This window comes from Meleagris gallopavo, chromosome 14, assembly GCF_000146605.3.
Source record: "Meleagris gallopavo isolate NT-WF06-2002-E0010 breed Aviagen turkey brand Nicholas breeding stock chromosome 14, Turkey_5.1, whole genome shotgun sequence".
In the NCBI taxonomy this organism is placed as follows: domain Eukaryota; kingdom Metazoa; phylum Chordata; class Aves; order Galliformes; family Phasianidae; genus Meleagris; species Meleagris gallopavo.
This window is the reverse complement of record NC_015024.2, coordinates 9,993,574-10,009,816: the sequence shown is the minus strand read 5'-3', so window position 1 is coordinate 10,009,816 and position 16,243 is coordinate 9,993,574.

Here is a 16,243-nt window from a genome sequence, read left to right as displayed (position 1 = left end):
CGCGCCCTCCGTGCCCCCGGCGCGGCCACGCCCCTTCCGGAGCAGGGAAGGCGACGGGATGGACTGAACCATTCGTACGGAGGGAGGGGATAAGAAAAAAGCCAAAGAGAGCTTTCCGCCTTTTATTTCAATGCACTAACTAAGAATCATCACCAAATAATCCATATCCCCATTTGAGGTAATAAGAATTACAATTTCTCAAAAGGTAACATGGGAGAAAGTGGGTAAACTTGCTCTTGTAAAGACGCACATCCCCGCTGAGAGGAGGAATGGAGTGAGCCCGGAGGAGGGTGGCGAGAGGGCGCATGCGCGGGCGGTGGCGCTGTGCCCTGTTGGCGGGAGCTGTGTGCTGGGTGGTGTGGTGCTGATGTGTGTCCTTCGTTATTCTCAGGGCTGAAAGCTGGCAGCCCTCGTGGCTAGCTTCCCCCCCCGAGTTTTACTTTTCTGCATGGTCTCATAATGTGTGGAATTTCCCTTCGGCCTGTTTTAGTCAGCTGTCCTGGGTCTGTCCTCTCCCACCTCCTCGTGCACACCCAGCCTCCTCGCTGGCAGGCAATGTGAGAATTTCTTGACAATGAATAAAACTTGATGTGTTACCGACGCTGTTTTCATCAAAAATCCAAAACACAGCACCATACCAGCTCTTACTAATAAAATTAACCCAGACAAAATCGGGATATCTCTCCCCAGTACTGGAGTGGAGGAGTGAGCAGGGAGGTCTGGCCTTCCCCTGCTGGTAGCTGCTGTTGGTGATTGAAAGAAAAAGAAAGGACTGATATCCAGAAAAAGAAAAGAGATGAAGAGTTCTCGGTAATAGAGAGTCAGCAATCACCATGTTGTTAGTCCTGTCCATGCAACTCAGTGGCTTTTGATAGCTCTAGTTACTGTTAGCAGCATAAGCCCTAGCCCCATATTTTGTGCTCTGCTTTGTTTCTTAGAATATGAGATAAAATTCAGCCCTCGGGATTTTACCCTTTAGATGGCTCCCTGTAAGTGTAAGGAGTTAACTAGAGCTGGCATGCAGTCTTTGGACACACGTTACACTCACTAGCAGACAATGCTGAAATGTTTAAGCAATGGAAAGGTAAACATTTCTAAATGAAGTGGTTAGGGAGAAGAGATTCTGAGGAAGGGGGGTGTGGCTTGGAAAGAACCAAGAGATTGTTTTAGACAGGAGTGTGTGATTCTATTCAACAAGAACTCTGGCTCCCTCCTGACCCATCATCAATTACAGAAACAGCCTAAAGAGTAAGAGTAAACTTCCTGACCTTCCACATGAAAGGCCCTGGTCTGTCTTCTCTAGTATAAACATATAGAGTAAAAAGAACTGGTCTCACTAAGACAGTCTTCTCTTATGGAATTACTTATCTAAATCTGAGGATTAGTAAAAGCTGAACCCTGTAAAATAGTCCTTAACAATGTAGCATAATGTGCCATGGTAAGATACTGATGCAAAATGCACACAGGAGAGATTTAAGAAGGGAAGGGAAGAGACATAATTTCCACATCACTTGCACAGGACTAGACAGCTCTTGGCATCCCAAGGGTTTGATCTCATATTTAAAAGTGTAAACTTACACACCATTCTTGCAAACATGGAGTAAGAGCAATAAAAAGGCTCCAAAGGGCAAATTGATGAGGACGGCAGACATTGGAAGCATTTCCAAATGAACTTGTTTGCAAGTAGAGATTTGGAGAAGAAACAAATGGCTGGAAGAAAAGAACCAGGGAACTATTTGAAACATAACAGTGTGATAGGCTTTAGCCACCCTTTTGTCTAGAATCAAATTCATGTGTCACCTGGGCTTGCTCCTGTTCCTAAGGGACATTCAAATAGCTAGGAGTCTTTATGCTGCTGAACAGAGTGAAGAACAGAGAACTCCCAGTCACACCTCTTTGTTCTCCAATTCAATACTCATTGGCCAGGACAGAAAAGGAAAGATCACGGCCTATCTCCAGCTTCATATTCCACTGGGAATCTGTCCATGAGATGATATTTACTGAGGTTGCTTCCTATCTAATATACCCAGAATGCTCTAACACAGCTAAGAATGAATAGAGACTGCGCCTTAACATCAAGAGGGTGACAAAAGCCCTGAACTATGGTCTAATGTTTTCTCACATTATGCCAGTGCCTTCTCTGACCTCCTGGGAATTCACCCTCTGCACCAGGACAAGAATAAATGTACTGTATTTTAGAACCACATTTCCTGGTTTGCACAAGGAGCTCCAAATCTGCCTTGAGCTTCAAGCATTACTAAAGACATCAGTCTTAAGCCAGGAGACAGACAAAATCCTTGGCCACGAGCGTGGTTCCACCCTTTGTCAACATTAACAATGGAGACACTCAGCCATGCTGGAGGCTGCTGAAAACCTGATTCGATAGCCAGTCACTTGGGTGACATGCAGATTGCCTGCAGCTCAGGATTTATGAATTAGTGTTGATGGCAAATGATGTCAAAAGCCTTCTGGCGCATTCATGGATTTTGGCACCATTAAGCACATTACCATCAGCCTGTTGGAGGGCTGGTTGGAGGGCACAAAATACAGGCTGTGTAATAACCCTGTTCTTCAAGTCTGAGATGGGAGAACCTTTGGATCAGAAGAGACTTCAGCCAGAGAGGGAGGGGGAATGGTTGTTCTTCCTTCACTGAAGAAAGGAAAATAAGCTCTTCAGCCGAGAATCAGCGCTCTCCAGGATGGTCTGGGCATAGCAGTAACTTCTGTGAGCAGCGGCAGTACTAAAATACAGAGAGCTAGACACAGCAGAGGGCAATCACATCTTCATTGTTGTAGAGATTCAACATCCCACCCTGGAGACAGTGGTGGAGCATAGAAATGAGGTCTGGATGTTAACTGCTATTGGCAAGTCAATGGGGGGAGCTCAAGGCACACCAGGAATTATTTTTCATCAAGATCTTGAGCAGACAGTGAGAAGCCTTTGTGCTCCTTTTCAAGGGATGTCTGAAACAAGGCAGTTAAAATGAAATAATTGAGGTGGAAGTGTTGGGACCTGCAGTCGTTAATGATGTATACATATTTTTTTCCATGCAGTGCTCATTCTTGTAAAGTTGTAATAGTCACAGTGGGTTCTGTAAGTTTACTTTCCTCATTTTTCAAACTATCTGCTGGTTTGTACCTGCAAATGAGAGGTGGCTGTGCTCCTGCTCCTCTGCAGATGTTACGCTGGTGGTCCTGTGTTTCAGAATTTGGCCCTGCTGAACGTATCACATTTAATCTTATCTGTCACACTATCAGCTTGAAATGCATGGCTAGTGTTCTTTGAACAACAATTAATCATTCATTAATAATGATAACAATTAACATCATTTTTATAATATACTAAGGTGAGCACGAGACTTTCTGAATGCATCGTAATTAGATTGCCAGTATTTTGGCTCAGGGAATGTCTCCTCCCATAGGTGTAGGGCATAAGAGCACAGTTTATGAAGAGTTACATATTTTATAATAAACAGCTTTATGTCAAGTGCCGGGTTTTCTTCTTTGGGTAGCTGCAGCAAAAGGGGAAACAACGAGGCTGTCAAATTCCAAGGATTTATGCAGACCAGGCTCTTCCTTTGGCCAGCTGAAGCTTTAATGAAGTCAGAAAGACTCAGTCTGAATCTAAACCTGCAGAAAAAATGGCTTCCACCATTCAATTGTGTTTAATGCTGCAAGCCAAAAGCTTTTCTAGAGCTAACAGAAAGTGTCAGTGCTCAGCTACTTTGCGCCCTTTATTTGCCTGCTTTAATGAACAGCATGGTGTCCATCTCCTGTGCACCGAAGTCACCTCTCCGTGCTAAATTTCTTACAAGGTCTTCTTAAAAGAAAAAGGAAAAGAAAAGAAACGAAGAGAGAAGGGATAGAAAAGTCTTTAATCTTTTAGAAATATGGAAACTTGGCTGTATTTCTAAGCAAAACCAGTTCCTTTAAGAAGTTGCATGCTACACATTTCCCAGGAGAGTATTTTAATGAAAGGTTTTTTCTTTTTAATTCTAGCCAGCTTTAGCAGGACAGCTCTTTCGCACTTGCAATGCAAGGATCTTGGCTGGAGATCCATTTCCCTCTGCATTCCTCCAGTGCAAATTCTGGGATCTAGAGCTGCCCACTGATACTGCACTATTCTGCACTTGAGAAATAGATGGTCAGAAGCATCAGAGGTTAATATTTCAAAACAGGGAATATTCAGATGTTTCCTGCAACCTCTTTAGCCAGATCAATTTATTTTATCCTGCAGCTGCACAGGAATGCTCAGCAGGGAGGTCAGATAATAAATTCAAAAGCACAGATTTCTACATTGCCTTTTGTCATAGATTTATTATCAAGTGTGTCTCTTAAAGTCTATTTACATGGTTTTTCCTTTAGGTAATTAAATACTGTGCTGCAGAGAGTAAGGATTCTTCCAGTTTTTCACCCCTGGGGAAGTTGTATCAGAGAAAGATCTCCTTCTGTATCCAGATTCCCACCCAGTTTGTAGTTGCTCTCTGGTTGTTTTTTTCTTCCAGTGTGCAGAAGGGTGTTGTTGGTTGTCACATTCTTGATTATTGTTGAAAGCCATCCTTTTAGGACTTCCTCTGCTTCATTGGAACCATAGAATTGTTTGAGTTGGAAGGGACCCTTAAAGGCCATCTGGTCCAACCCCCCTGCAATGAAGAGGGACACCCATAGCTCCATCAGGAGCTCAGAGTCAGTCCAGCTTGACCTTGGCTGTCTGCAGGGATGGGGCACCACCACCTCTCTGGGCAGCCTGTGCCAGTGCCTCACCGTCCTTACTGTAAAAAAAAAAATTTCCTTATGTACAGTCAATGAGATGATTCTAATGCTGACGAGGACAATCTATTGGTTAAATTTTGATCTATTCAAGGTTTCACTTTGCTAAGGGCGGTTCCTTCAATACAGTCCCGCCCAAGAGGCTCCTAATGTTTTCTGCTCCTGGGTGGTGATCTCGAACAGCAATCTTTCTTGTGGTTATTTGATGCTTCCAGGCCTGTCTGGGGCCCACGAAGGTGCAGGCAGCACAAGGGAAGGTATTATGGAAAGAAAAAAAGGTAGAAGAACCTGCATTTGCCAAAGATTTATAGACTGGTGAAGCTCAAATTTCAGAGAAGGGTGAAATAAAACTAATTGCAGAAGTAGTTTTCATGGCTCTGCTAGATAACAGCAAAACCTAGACACAAACCAGACTATTGTCTGCATTTTAAGACAGTTCTCTCAAATTTTGTTTTGCTTAAAACAGTGATGGGAAGGGAAACTCAACCTTCCTTTTAGCTTTTGTTGCAAATGATGGCTTGGAAACATGGGTTTGATCATCTCAAAGATCATTCTGACTATGCAAAGAATTCTTAATGGCACAGTTTCAGAGCCAAACTGATGATTTTTATGTGCTTTGGTGGCAAGGCTCAGCACTCAACTCGTTAGAGTCTGTGATCTGATTGACTCTTGATCCTGTTTGTGGATTGTCCCTATTTTTCTAGCAGCTTAACCCAGAAACCAGAATAAAACATGCCCAAACTCTGATGTGTGCCAGACCTGAATATTATCTTTTGAAGTATCTAAAATCGTTTTGTGCTTCAGCTACCAGCAGGGTGCTACTTTAAAATCCTAATGCCAGTGCACTCGTTGGACTCTCTGTATTCAGAGGAACCTTGCTTTGCTGAGACAATATTCACAGTTTGTCTAGCTAATTTTAAATTATTGACTTTATGATTGGTGAATCTGTGGAGGAAAGCCTTAATGCTGTTCAGTGAAGGTCTAAAATCCAAATCAGAGCAAATGCGTTTATTGATTTTAATTAACTGAACCCAAAGTGATAGTAGCTCAAAGTAAGAATTGCTGAAGTGCTGCTGTTGGCCTTGGAGTTTCCCTAGGCTGCCTTGTGTTTGTCCTTCTACAGGAATCCACAAATCCCTGTCCCCTCGAATGTCAACACCTAGCATTGCAGTCAATGTCAAGAGTAGAACAGAAATTACTTTGTCCAAGCCCATTGCTCTCCCTGTGCAGTGCCTGCTTGCCAGCTCTAGGTACTGCATGCAATGCAGCATTGGGATGCTATGGATACCAACGCCTTTGGTCTTGCCCGTCTTCACAGAATCACATAAAGGCTTGGGTTGGAAGGCACCTCAAAGATCACCCGGTTCCAACTCCCTGCCACAAGCAGGGTTACCAGCCACTCAGTCAGACGCTGGATCAGGCTGCCCAGGGGCCCATCCAACCTGGCCTTGAACAGCTCCAGGGATGGGGCACCAACAGCTTCTCTGGGCAGCCTGTGCCAGTGCCTTACCACCCTCTCAGTGAAAAAATCTTGGATATCCTTGGATCTGTTTATGTAGTTCTTACAAGTGTTTTGTCACAGGAGGCTGTGGTGGATTGGCTAAGGGCAACGGGAAGGATGAAGCAAAGGAGGCACAATAGTAACCAGTTATTTAACTTAAATAATTGCTTTTGTAGCTCTGCTTGGAGTGAAGGGACAGCCAGGCAAGGGCGTGGAGCTGTGGGTGCTTCTGCGCTCACTCCTTGATTTTTCAATAGCTTTTCTTCTCCATCATATGGAATCCATTTCATTGTCTTCTTTCTGGCTAGAGTGTTTTATGTAGTACCTTGGATGTTACTGAGTCATTGATAAGTGCTAACAAACCATCTGCTTATCTCAATTGGAGCCAGAGGATAGGCTGAAAAGCACAGCAGGGCTTTTTCCCCCCCTTTTAATCTGTCAGAGAAAAATGCAGCAGAGGGCAGTGTGTTGTTAGGTTTCAGGGGAACATTTCCTGAGCTAATCCGGGTGACTGGGAGTAGCCTCAGTCCGAACGCCTGCACAGCTAAATAACAGAATATTAAAAGCACTTCCTCTGAGCATGAGGGCTTTAGGGCTTAGAAGGCAGTCTTTTTTAATGCTATAAGGACTTGACTGTTTTAATTTTTAGAATACCTGGGAAGTGCTAGCCACGGGATATTTTCCTATTACGTACAGGATCAGAAAGACAGCCTCATTAAAGAAGCAGCGTAGAACACAGATGATATCAAGTACGCAGGCTACCTGCAATAATGTCGTGTTTTGTCATTTATAATAGATAGTTCTTCCAAACCTTTGGGATTCCCATGGCACTCAGCAAATTAAATATTTGAGCTTTGTTAAAGGGAAGCTTGTTCAAGGAGACCGGGCAGCTGTGAACTGGGACACAGATGCAGTCATGGAAAGAGGTGGAGTGCTAAAATTTCATCTGAGGAAAGTCCGCACTTACACAAAGCACTCAGTGGGACATTTCTTAAGACTGTTTTCAATGAATACAGACTAGTTTAGGACATGACTTGAGGAGGCTGGATGCAGTAAATAACACTCAGTGCTTTCACAGCAATGTGCTTTGCAGCATGGCTCAGCGCACAGCAAGCTGTGTGCAAACCCCATGCCTTCAGCTGGTGGCAGGAAAGTGAATCTGATGCTACTGGAAACAGCGTCCATGGCTTTAGGAGGCCTTGTTTGTTCAGACTGTGGGCTGACAGTGCAAAGCTTGGATTACTGAGCGAGAAAAAGATAGCCTAAGAGGAGGACAGATTGCTTTGGGTTGTTGATGAACTGCTAACATGACAGGTAAGGAGCCCTGGCAAATGCAGTTTGATCTCTGGGGAGCAAGGAATTGGTCTGACCTGTTTGGGGTCACAGGCAGGACATCCAAATTCAGTGCAGCTTCATGCCCTTTCTCATAGATTATCAAGAGACTTGAGAAGTGAAGAAGCAGCCATAAAAATGAGCACCATTAAAATCTCCAAGAATTAGAAGAAGAATAAAAGGAACAAGTGGAAAATCTCTCCCCCTCACATAAATGATGTTCTTTTCCTCATAACGGTGACAGGAGGTGGTCAGATGGCATTATTTAGCTGAATGGCCCGTGTCTCCATGTGTGTTCAGATAAAGTTCAAAATGACCTTTAAAAAAATCCATTTTTAAAGATTCTTTTTGCTTCAGAAAGGTCCGACTTTAGTAGCTTAAATTTAATTTTGTTCTTGAGGGAACTGGCTGCGGAGGAGTGAAGGCAGCGCTGGAGATGCTCACAGTAAACTAATAGCAGGTAAAATGTCATTTTAAAAAAGTGGGTAGAAAGCATGTGTCATTGCAAAGAGGAAATTAATGAATTCTCTCACTCTAATTTCTTTTCTCAGGTTTCTTTTCTGATGTCTCTTCTGACTGCCACCACCACTGCCTCTGCTTATGTTAGCTAAAACTTATTAGCTGGCTCGTTGGTTAGGCTGAACCCAAGGTCACCAGAACAGACGGGTCATAGTGGTCAGCTGCACTTGCTTACAGGCACAGTCATGGTAACACAAACTTCTCAGCTCTGGAAGCACTCAGGCCATTCCCATTGCTTCTCAATAAGCACAGACTCTGCGGTTTTCCTGTAAATCTCCAGCAAGAGAAGTATAAAATGACTGCAAGCAGTGCAGTTGTACCCCATAAGGAACAACAGTGACATCTAAGCACCGGCAGGCATATTGTACGAGGCCAGGGACTTCATCACTTCTTTAAAAGCAGTAGTTGCACTCCTTGGTTCCCACGCCAAGGACGTTGGCCTTCAGGTTTGTAGTGACACAAGGCCTAGGAGAGGCTGCAGGAAACGTGTAGGAGTGGCCAACAGAAGAAAAAAGCCACCTAAGCCACTGGTGTGAGCAACTGCTCTGGTTGGCAATTTAACCCTGTAATTATCATTACTGTCCATGGAAAAATGTTTTATTTTTGTCTCATGCTTTCTCATGCTGTCTGGAGGATCCTGACTGGTTGCTGGGGACAACACAACACCTTCATTCTCTGAATTTGGGATCTATCATAAGATGGATCTATGGGATGGTGTCACTTTGAATCTCCTTTTACCACAGCACACTCCGACCATCTCTAATGTCAGCCACAGACTGGCTGCTGAGACCCACGGGACACTTCCATTTTCTTGCACTTCGAGCACCCAGCACCCAGTGAAGTGAAGTGAAATTAGCTGTGCTGGCAGCTTTGCTTTGGCTTCTCCTTTGGTTAAGCTGCCGACAAGCTAATTCACATCACTTCATTTTCCCTGGAGATCTCAGCCCTTTCCAGAGATTGCTGGGAAGAATACAAGATAGGGGTGGAGATAGATGGACAGCCAAGACTACCCATGTATAAAGACAGAAAGGACGGGCCAATGTGGCAGAACATTGGGTTGGTTGGGTCTGTTAGTGCCTAAAGATGGAGGCACAAACATCACGCTTTGCAGAGGTGATCCCATGGATGAGTTTTTGCACATAGCCCCTCTCTGCCATGACCTCACTGCAGGATGATGCGTGATGGCAACGTAGTGCTGTCCAGGGAGCAGCCCGGCCCTCTTCTCTCATCCCTGCTGAGTCCCAGAGATAACAACCAAAAGATGATCCATTTAGCAGCTTGATTGACTCACCAGAAACAGCAACTGGAGGCTGAATTTGATGTGACTGCTATGGATGGATGCTAATCCATCCATAGGCTGCTATTGGAAATTAGTGTATCTTGCTTTTTTATTGCTTAGAAGTAATCTCTGCTGCTAGACCTCTGATGGATGGTGTCAGCACCCTGTGCCTTTTTGGCAATGCAATGACTCATCCACAGGGGTCCTGTAATTCTTAGCTTTCTTTCTCTTCCTGCCACCAAACACAGTAGATCTTCCTCTAACAGTGGTTTTTGAGGGAGCAAATTCTCTGCTGAGCCATTATTATGGCAAACAAGGCATCTCATATAATCCCATCAGATTCTCTCTGCAGGAGGAACTTGGACCTCCACTTGCTGCCTTTCTGGGAAAATCTGCAAGCTCAACTTTTTAGCTCTGTAGTTGAGAGTCTGGGCTTCTGGAATGAGCATAGGCAGATAGGCAAGGATAACATGTTTCACAACTGCATAATCCTGCAGAAGCCAAAGGGTTCAGAGTTTGCGTGTACTGTTTTTGATGTAGGGCTTATTTTATAAAGAAATGTTACTTGCTTAACTAACACTGCAGGAGCTTACAAGCTGTTCTGCAGAGGACCTGTTTCCTTTAGGCTGTGTATGAACCCATACTACTCTGAGGGCTGTTAGGACATGCACATGCGTAGAATAGATGGAGACATGCTGGCCTAAGGCCAGACATGCCCCCAGAACATACAAGCAGTTACTATACTTAAACTATCATATGAAGGTAGACCATACCTTGAAATGGCAAATCCATGTATATGTGCAAACACATGCTGGTATATGCAGAGACAACTGCCTGTCCTCAGGTACATATGAAGATCCTTGTGCCTATATGGAAATGTGCAGGTAAAAAGGTATGGATATAATTGAATTGAATCTTTTTTTTTTTTTTTTTTTTTTACTAGTATCTCTTCATGTAATCTCTTCATGAAAATATTATTCCTTCTACCCTGACTTTTTGGAGCTCTCTCAGCTGGTAGATTCAAATTAGTCCAGAATTCCTCCGTTAGTGATGAAATCCAAGGAAAAAACATGAGGTTCTAATGTAAGAGAATGTGGTAGGAGTCCATTTTGAACCATTATCCTCTCCCTTCTCCCCCAAACCCTTCTAGTTGAGTGATAAAAGATGTTTCTCCTGTTTTTTTCCTTCACCATCTTTCCTGATAACCTTTAATAGTAATCAGGTATGATCAATGCCAGCTACTACTCTCCTGCTCCTCTGCTTCCCATTCTCGTAAAGAGCGATTCTGTAAAAATGACCTCCCGGGGCTCCTGCATTGATTCCTTCTCAGCTGATCTGAGACTTCAGCCATTTTCCTTCTCGCATTGTTCCTGGCACAGCCTGGGAGCAGAATGGGCTCTGTTGGTGTGCACTTCGGTCTAAAGTCTGAGACAGCCCCTGTGGGGCCATGGAGCTGGGCAGACTTGGCCTGGGATCAGACAGGGAACAGAGAGGGAGAATCAAAAGGGTACTTCATCATTCTCTCTTTCTTTTCTTTTATCCTTTTCCTTTAATTTCCGTGAGTAAAATTCACCATATGTTTTCTTGCTGTCGGAGGAAGGGAAGGGATATGCAGCAAGGTCTTAGGAGGGTAATGATCTCTTCGCCTGTCCTCAGTGAGCACAAGAGTTTCACCAGGGCAAGGATAACATGTTTCACAACTGCATAATCCTGCAGAAGCCAAAGGGTTCAGCGTTTGCGTGTACTGTTTTTGATGTAGGGCTTATTTTATAAAGAAATGTTACTTGCTTAACTAACACTGCAGGAGCTTACGAGCTGTTCTGCAGAGGACCTGTATGGATGTCTATATGAGGTCAACCAGATATCCATCTAGTCAGGTGAATGGTTGCCTTTTCTGCTACTTCTGTCTGGCAGCTGACAAGCTGCAGTTCAAGGCACAGCCCTGAGACAGGCGTATTTGCTAATACTGGGCACTACTGCAAGCATGCTAGCTTTGCTGCTCTGTTGTGAAGCTAGAAAAAAACAAGGATATCTTAGGGCAGTGCTATGGAGACCAACCTTAGGGCGGCACTGTGAGACGAGACCAGAAGTTGACACTGTGATCTTCTCTATGCTACAAACCCAGCATGCAAAGAGTATGCAGATCTCTCCAGCAGGAAACTCTGGAGGAATCAGCCTCACTGGACCATCCCCACTCTTGTCCTCATTTAGAGAAATGAGAGTTGGGACTATAGGGCTACACTCACGGTGCTGATGTTGGCTCTCATGTTTTCTACCTGACACCGATGGAAGAAAGGAGGGTTTGGGTGTGATGAATAAATCACCAAACTCTGACACAACCTACAACTCTCCCCTGGCAAGTCAAAGGGAATGGGTGAAAGTCCTAACTTTCAGGACTCTAGGACTCTAGACAGGGCTCTACAGCATACACAGAATAACAAGATAACTAAGGATAACAGACGGTTAGAGCCCCAAGTACCAGAATGCCTGTGCTTTCAGCACATCTGTGTTTTCATTTCATATTAACTGCTATGGCACCCCTGATATAGGAGTCACCCTGCAGACTATCTGTAGCTGTAACCTGCAGAGGCTGCTCCTCATCTCTCCCTCTCCTTTGCCCATCACTGGAGTGGGATGAGGACAAGGAAACCCTCCGACCCCAGCGTGCTGCCTTCCCTGCACCTGGGAGGATAATATCTGCTTCCTCCCTCAAGCAATTATGAGTGATAGCTACTTTGCTATTCAAGGACTGTGATTTCAACACTCGAGGGGTTAATGCACCGGGGAGGCAGCTGATGCTTTCATGCCTCTGTGCTGTATCAAACAGTTCAGTTTCCAGGAAGATGAATATCCGTAACCAAGTAGCACAGCAGAGCCCAAAGCCTGTTCAAAAGAATTCTTTTTGATGATCTGGTTTTATTACTTTCAATGAACTGGAGTCTCCAAGGTACCAGTGAATAAGGGATGCTGTAAAGCGGCATCTTGTATACACGTTTCAAGCTGCGTCTGCTGGTGCTAAAAAGGATGAAAGAGAAACTGCTTAGCAATGACCCAAGGGCCTAAACCTAGCTCAAGCGTTCCACGGGGCATTTGCTGAGACAAAAAGAAGATCTTAACCATTTGCACTGGGACATGACAACCAGGACGCAGCCTACATCATTCGCTTTCTCCTTTGGGAAAAGTAATCCATTTCCAGGACAGAGCATGAGACATGTGCTATGTGTTTCATAAAAGCTCTTTGTCAATTGGGAAAAAAAAAGGAAAGTCAAATCAGGAGAAGGTAGTTGTGAATGATGGGGTTCTGTGCAAACTGGAGAATCCAGGTGATTTAATAATATGTTTTGTGAGACATTACTCTGGCAAGAAACTCTATACAGAAATATAGAGTGGATGTAAATCACAGAATCACAGAGTGGCTTATGTTGGAAGGGACCTTAAAGATCATCTAGTTCCAACCCCCTGCCATCAGCAGGATTGCCAGCTGATACATCAGGCACTAGATCAGGCTGCCCAGGGCCCCATCCAATCTGGCCTTGAAAAGGATCCTGGGCAGCCTGATCTGGTGGTTGGCAATCCAGTTTATGGCAAGAGGGTTGGAACTAGATGATCCTTAATGCTCCCTCCAACATAAGCCATCCACCTTTCTTGTTTTGTCTCTACATAGTATGTGGATTTGTGTGTAACGCAGATGGACTGTAAGAACATGCACCCACCTTGGAATGTGGTCAGCATCAGACTGAAGTGAAGGAGGTAAAACCAGACAAGTGAAGGAGGTAAAACAGAGTGAAACCAGAGGAACAGCCAGATATATTATCTTTTGTATGCACCAGAGCTCCCTGCCACTTCTGTAACAGCACTAAGGAGAGATTTTATAGCTGTAGACTGGAATCATCGAATCATTAAGGTTAAAAAAGACCTCTAGGATTCTCTAGTCCACCTGTCCACCTACCACGAACTCAGCTCCTAAGTGGACAGAGGCAGAAATGCAGCCTGTTTGGAAGTCCTCTTATCAGTGAAGGATGCCAGCCATTGCCCTTTCCTCTCAGCTCTGTGCACATCATTATAACAATATTAGCCCATGCTCTACCTATCAGTGCTTTTGCTTTGGAATTCAAATCATGTGTATGTTTTATAAAAGGCTCTCCAGTGTGAGCCTCAGAAATACATATGCACTCTCCAACTATGTGGGTTTTCTCTTTCTTGCCTGGTGCACAAATTACTCATTGTAACATGATAAATGAATGGGACTGTGTAACCCTCTTTATAGTTTACAGTTTTTATAGTGCTTTGCCACCATATGTTATAAATTCATGAAGCAGTTGTAGCGTGTAACATGTTTTTCTGTTTATTTAGTTATTTGCTAATTCTTACAACTGTATATACATATATGGGTATGTGTGTAAATACATATAGATATTTGCCTGGTGGACTGAAGCCTAGAGGAAAAAATCAGCTGCATCTGGAGAGCACTTGGGCAGAAAACAAGAAGGGTAAAAATATCCTTTAATGTCTGGTGAGAAGTGAGGAGACTGAATAGAAAGTAACTTCACAGGGTGAATTCACATTTCATGGTCTGCAACATTTTGGGGCAATTTCTGCTAAAATCAACCATGTTGTGCAGTGAAGGCAATACAGAATATAAAGTTGCATTATGAAAAGCCTGGGGAAATCTTCCTGTGATCCTGCAGCTTGCAAACTTGGGCAACAGAAGCCGTAAGCCAAGGATGGAGGAAAAGCACAATTATAGTAAACTTCTGAGATTTCTGATAAGCATCGTCACTGCTCCTCCTGAGGAATGGAAATGGTGGGGAAACAGCTAAAAGGAGTGGCTGATGGCACAATGACTGGATTCACAGCTGGAAATGGGAAGACACCTGCTTCAGCCTCAGTGCAGTGGGATTTACCTACAGCACCCACAGCTCACAGAAGTTCTCTGCAGTGCAATTTCAGGAGGAGCAAACCCAGCTGGCCCTTTGGGGGGATGTGTTGGGAAGGGGTTATCTGTGAACTGGGGTTTCTTCTTCCCTATTATTCAGTTCCTCTTCTCTCTTGTGACATCTCCACAAGTACTGTTTGGTTAGGCCTATCTGTTTGATTCATCAATTGTGAATAGGGAATTATATTCACCGAGTACCCAGACAGGTTGATTTAATTTCCCCATGTTTCCTGGTGGGAAATCAAGCTGGTGTTTTAGTGGAAATCCCTAGGCATTAAGCCTACTTGCAATCAACGCCTGACAAAAGGAATACATATAAATCTCTCTATATCTGTATCTGTGTAAGCATGCTTTTTTTTTCTTATATACAAGTACGGCTGCATGCATAGTGGTATCTGTGTGTGATCATGTGTATTTATGCCTGTGCATGGCCGGTTTCATTATCTTAGCAATTCCATCAGCATTCCCATGTGTCTCACTGTTTAGCAGAATTGGACAGGATGTGTTTACACTTTATTTAAGAAACACTGTAAAAACAAGAGGAACTTAATCATCACTAACCCGGGTAGCTGCAAATTAAATATCTGAGCTCTTGAAAGCTCATTCATCATAAATATGCTATGTGTCTCTCTAAGATGGGGACCTAAAGAATCTTTGCTTGTTCTACCAGAGGGGAAATGCTAGGAGGACATATGTAATGCAAGTCAACTGTAATAACCTCTACAATGATGGTGCTGGTAATTCTAATATGCATAATTCCTCAGTTTTGTATGTCTTGTTTTACTTATAGCATAGTCTTTCCTCTTCAGAAAACAACTTTAAGATGGGAAACACTCTTTGAATCTGTAAGTGAAATAGAAGAAGAAGGAAGGGAATCGGGGAGAATATAAGGGGTCAAACAGGATGGAGGATAGAGGCTGTCATGAAATCACAACAATAATTTGCAATATCCTTTCTCTAGCCTCACCAGATCAACCACAAGACCCTTTTGTCTGGTAGCAATTACAATACAGCTGATGATTCAGAGAAAGAAGACTAGCTTAATTAGTAGTTTCATTAGGCCAATTCTCTAATAGCTCAGGCTGAAGGAAAATTCTTTGCTCTCCTAGAAGAGTAAATTATGATAAGTATTTTCCCAGCAGACTGTTTCTTTATTTACCTACGGATGTTATGTTTGTGTGTAGATTCTGGAAGAAGGCTAAGTCTAAACAGTGGATCTGATACGAGTGAATGTTGGCACATGGAAGCGTTATCACAGAATCACAGAATCACAGAATTGTAGGGGTTGGAAGGGACTTGGAAGGGACCTCTAGAGATCATCGAGACCAACCCCCTGCCAAAGCAGGTTCCCTACACCAGGTCGCACAGGTAGGCGTCCAGGCGAGACTTGAATATCTCCAGAGAAGGAGACTCCACAACCTCCCTGGGCAGCCTGTTCCAGTGCTCTGTCACCCTCACCGTGAAGAAGTTCTTACGCACATTCGTGCGAAACTTCCTATGCTGCAGCTTATGTCCGTTTCCCCTCGTCCTGTCTCCACGTACCACTGAAAGGAGACTGGCCTCACCGCTATGGCCGCCACACCTCAGATATTTATAAACCTGGATCAGGTCCCCTCTCAGTCGTCTTTTCTCAAGGCTAAACAGACCCAGTTCACTTAGCCTTTCTTCATAGGGGAGATGCTCCAGGCCGTTCACCATCTTTGTGGCCCTCCGCTGGACTCTTTCCAAGAGATCCCTGTCTTTTTTGTACTGGGGAGCCCAGAACTGGACACAGTACTCCAGATGAGGCCTTACCAGGGCAGAGTAGAGGGGGAGGATCACCTCCCTCGACCTGCTGGACACGCTCTTCTTAATGCACCCCAGAATGCCATTGGCCTTTTTGGCCACAAGGGCACACTACTGGCTC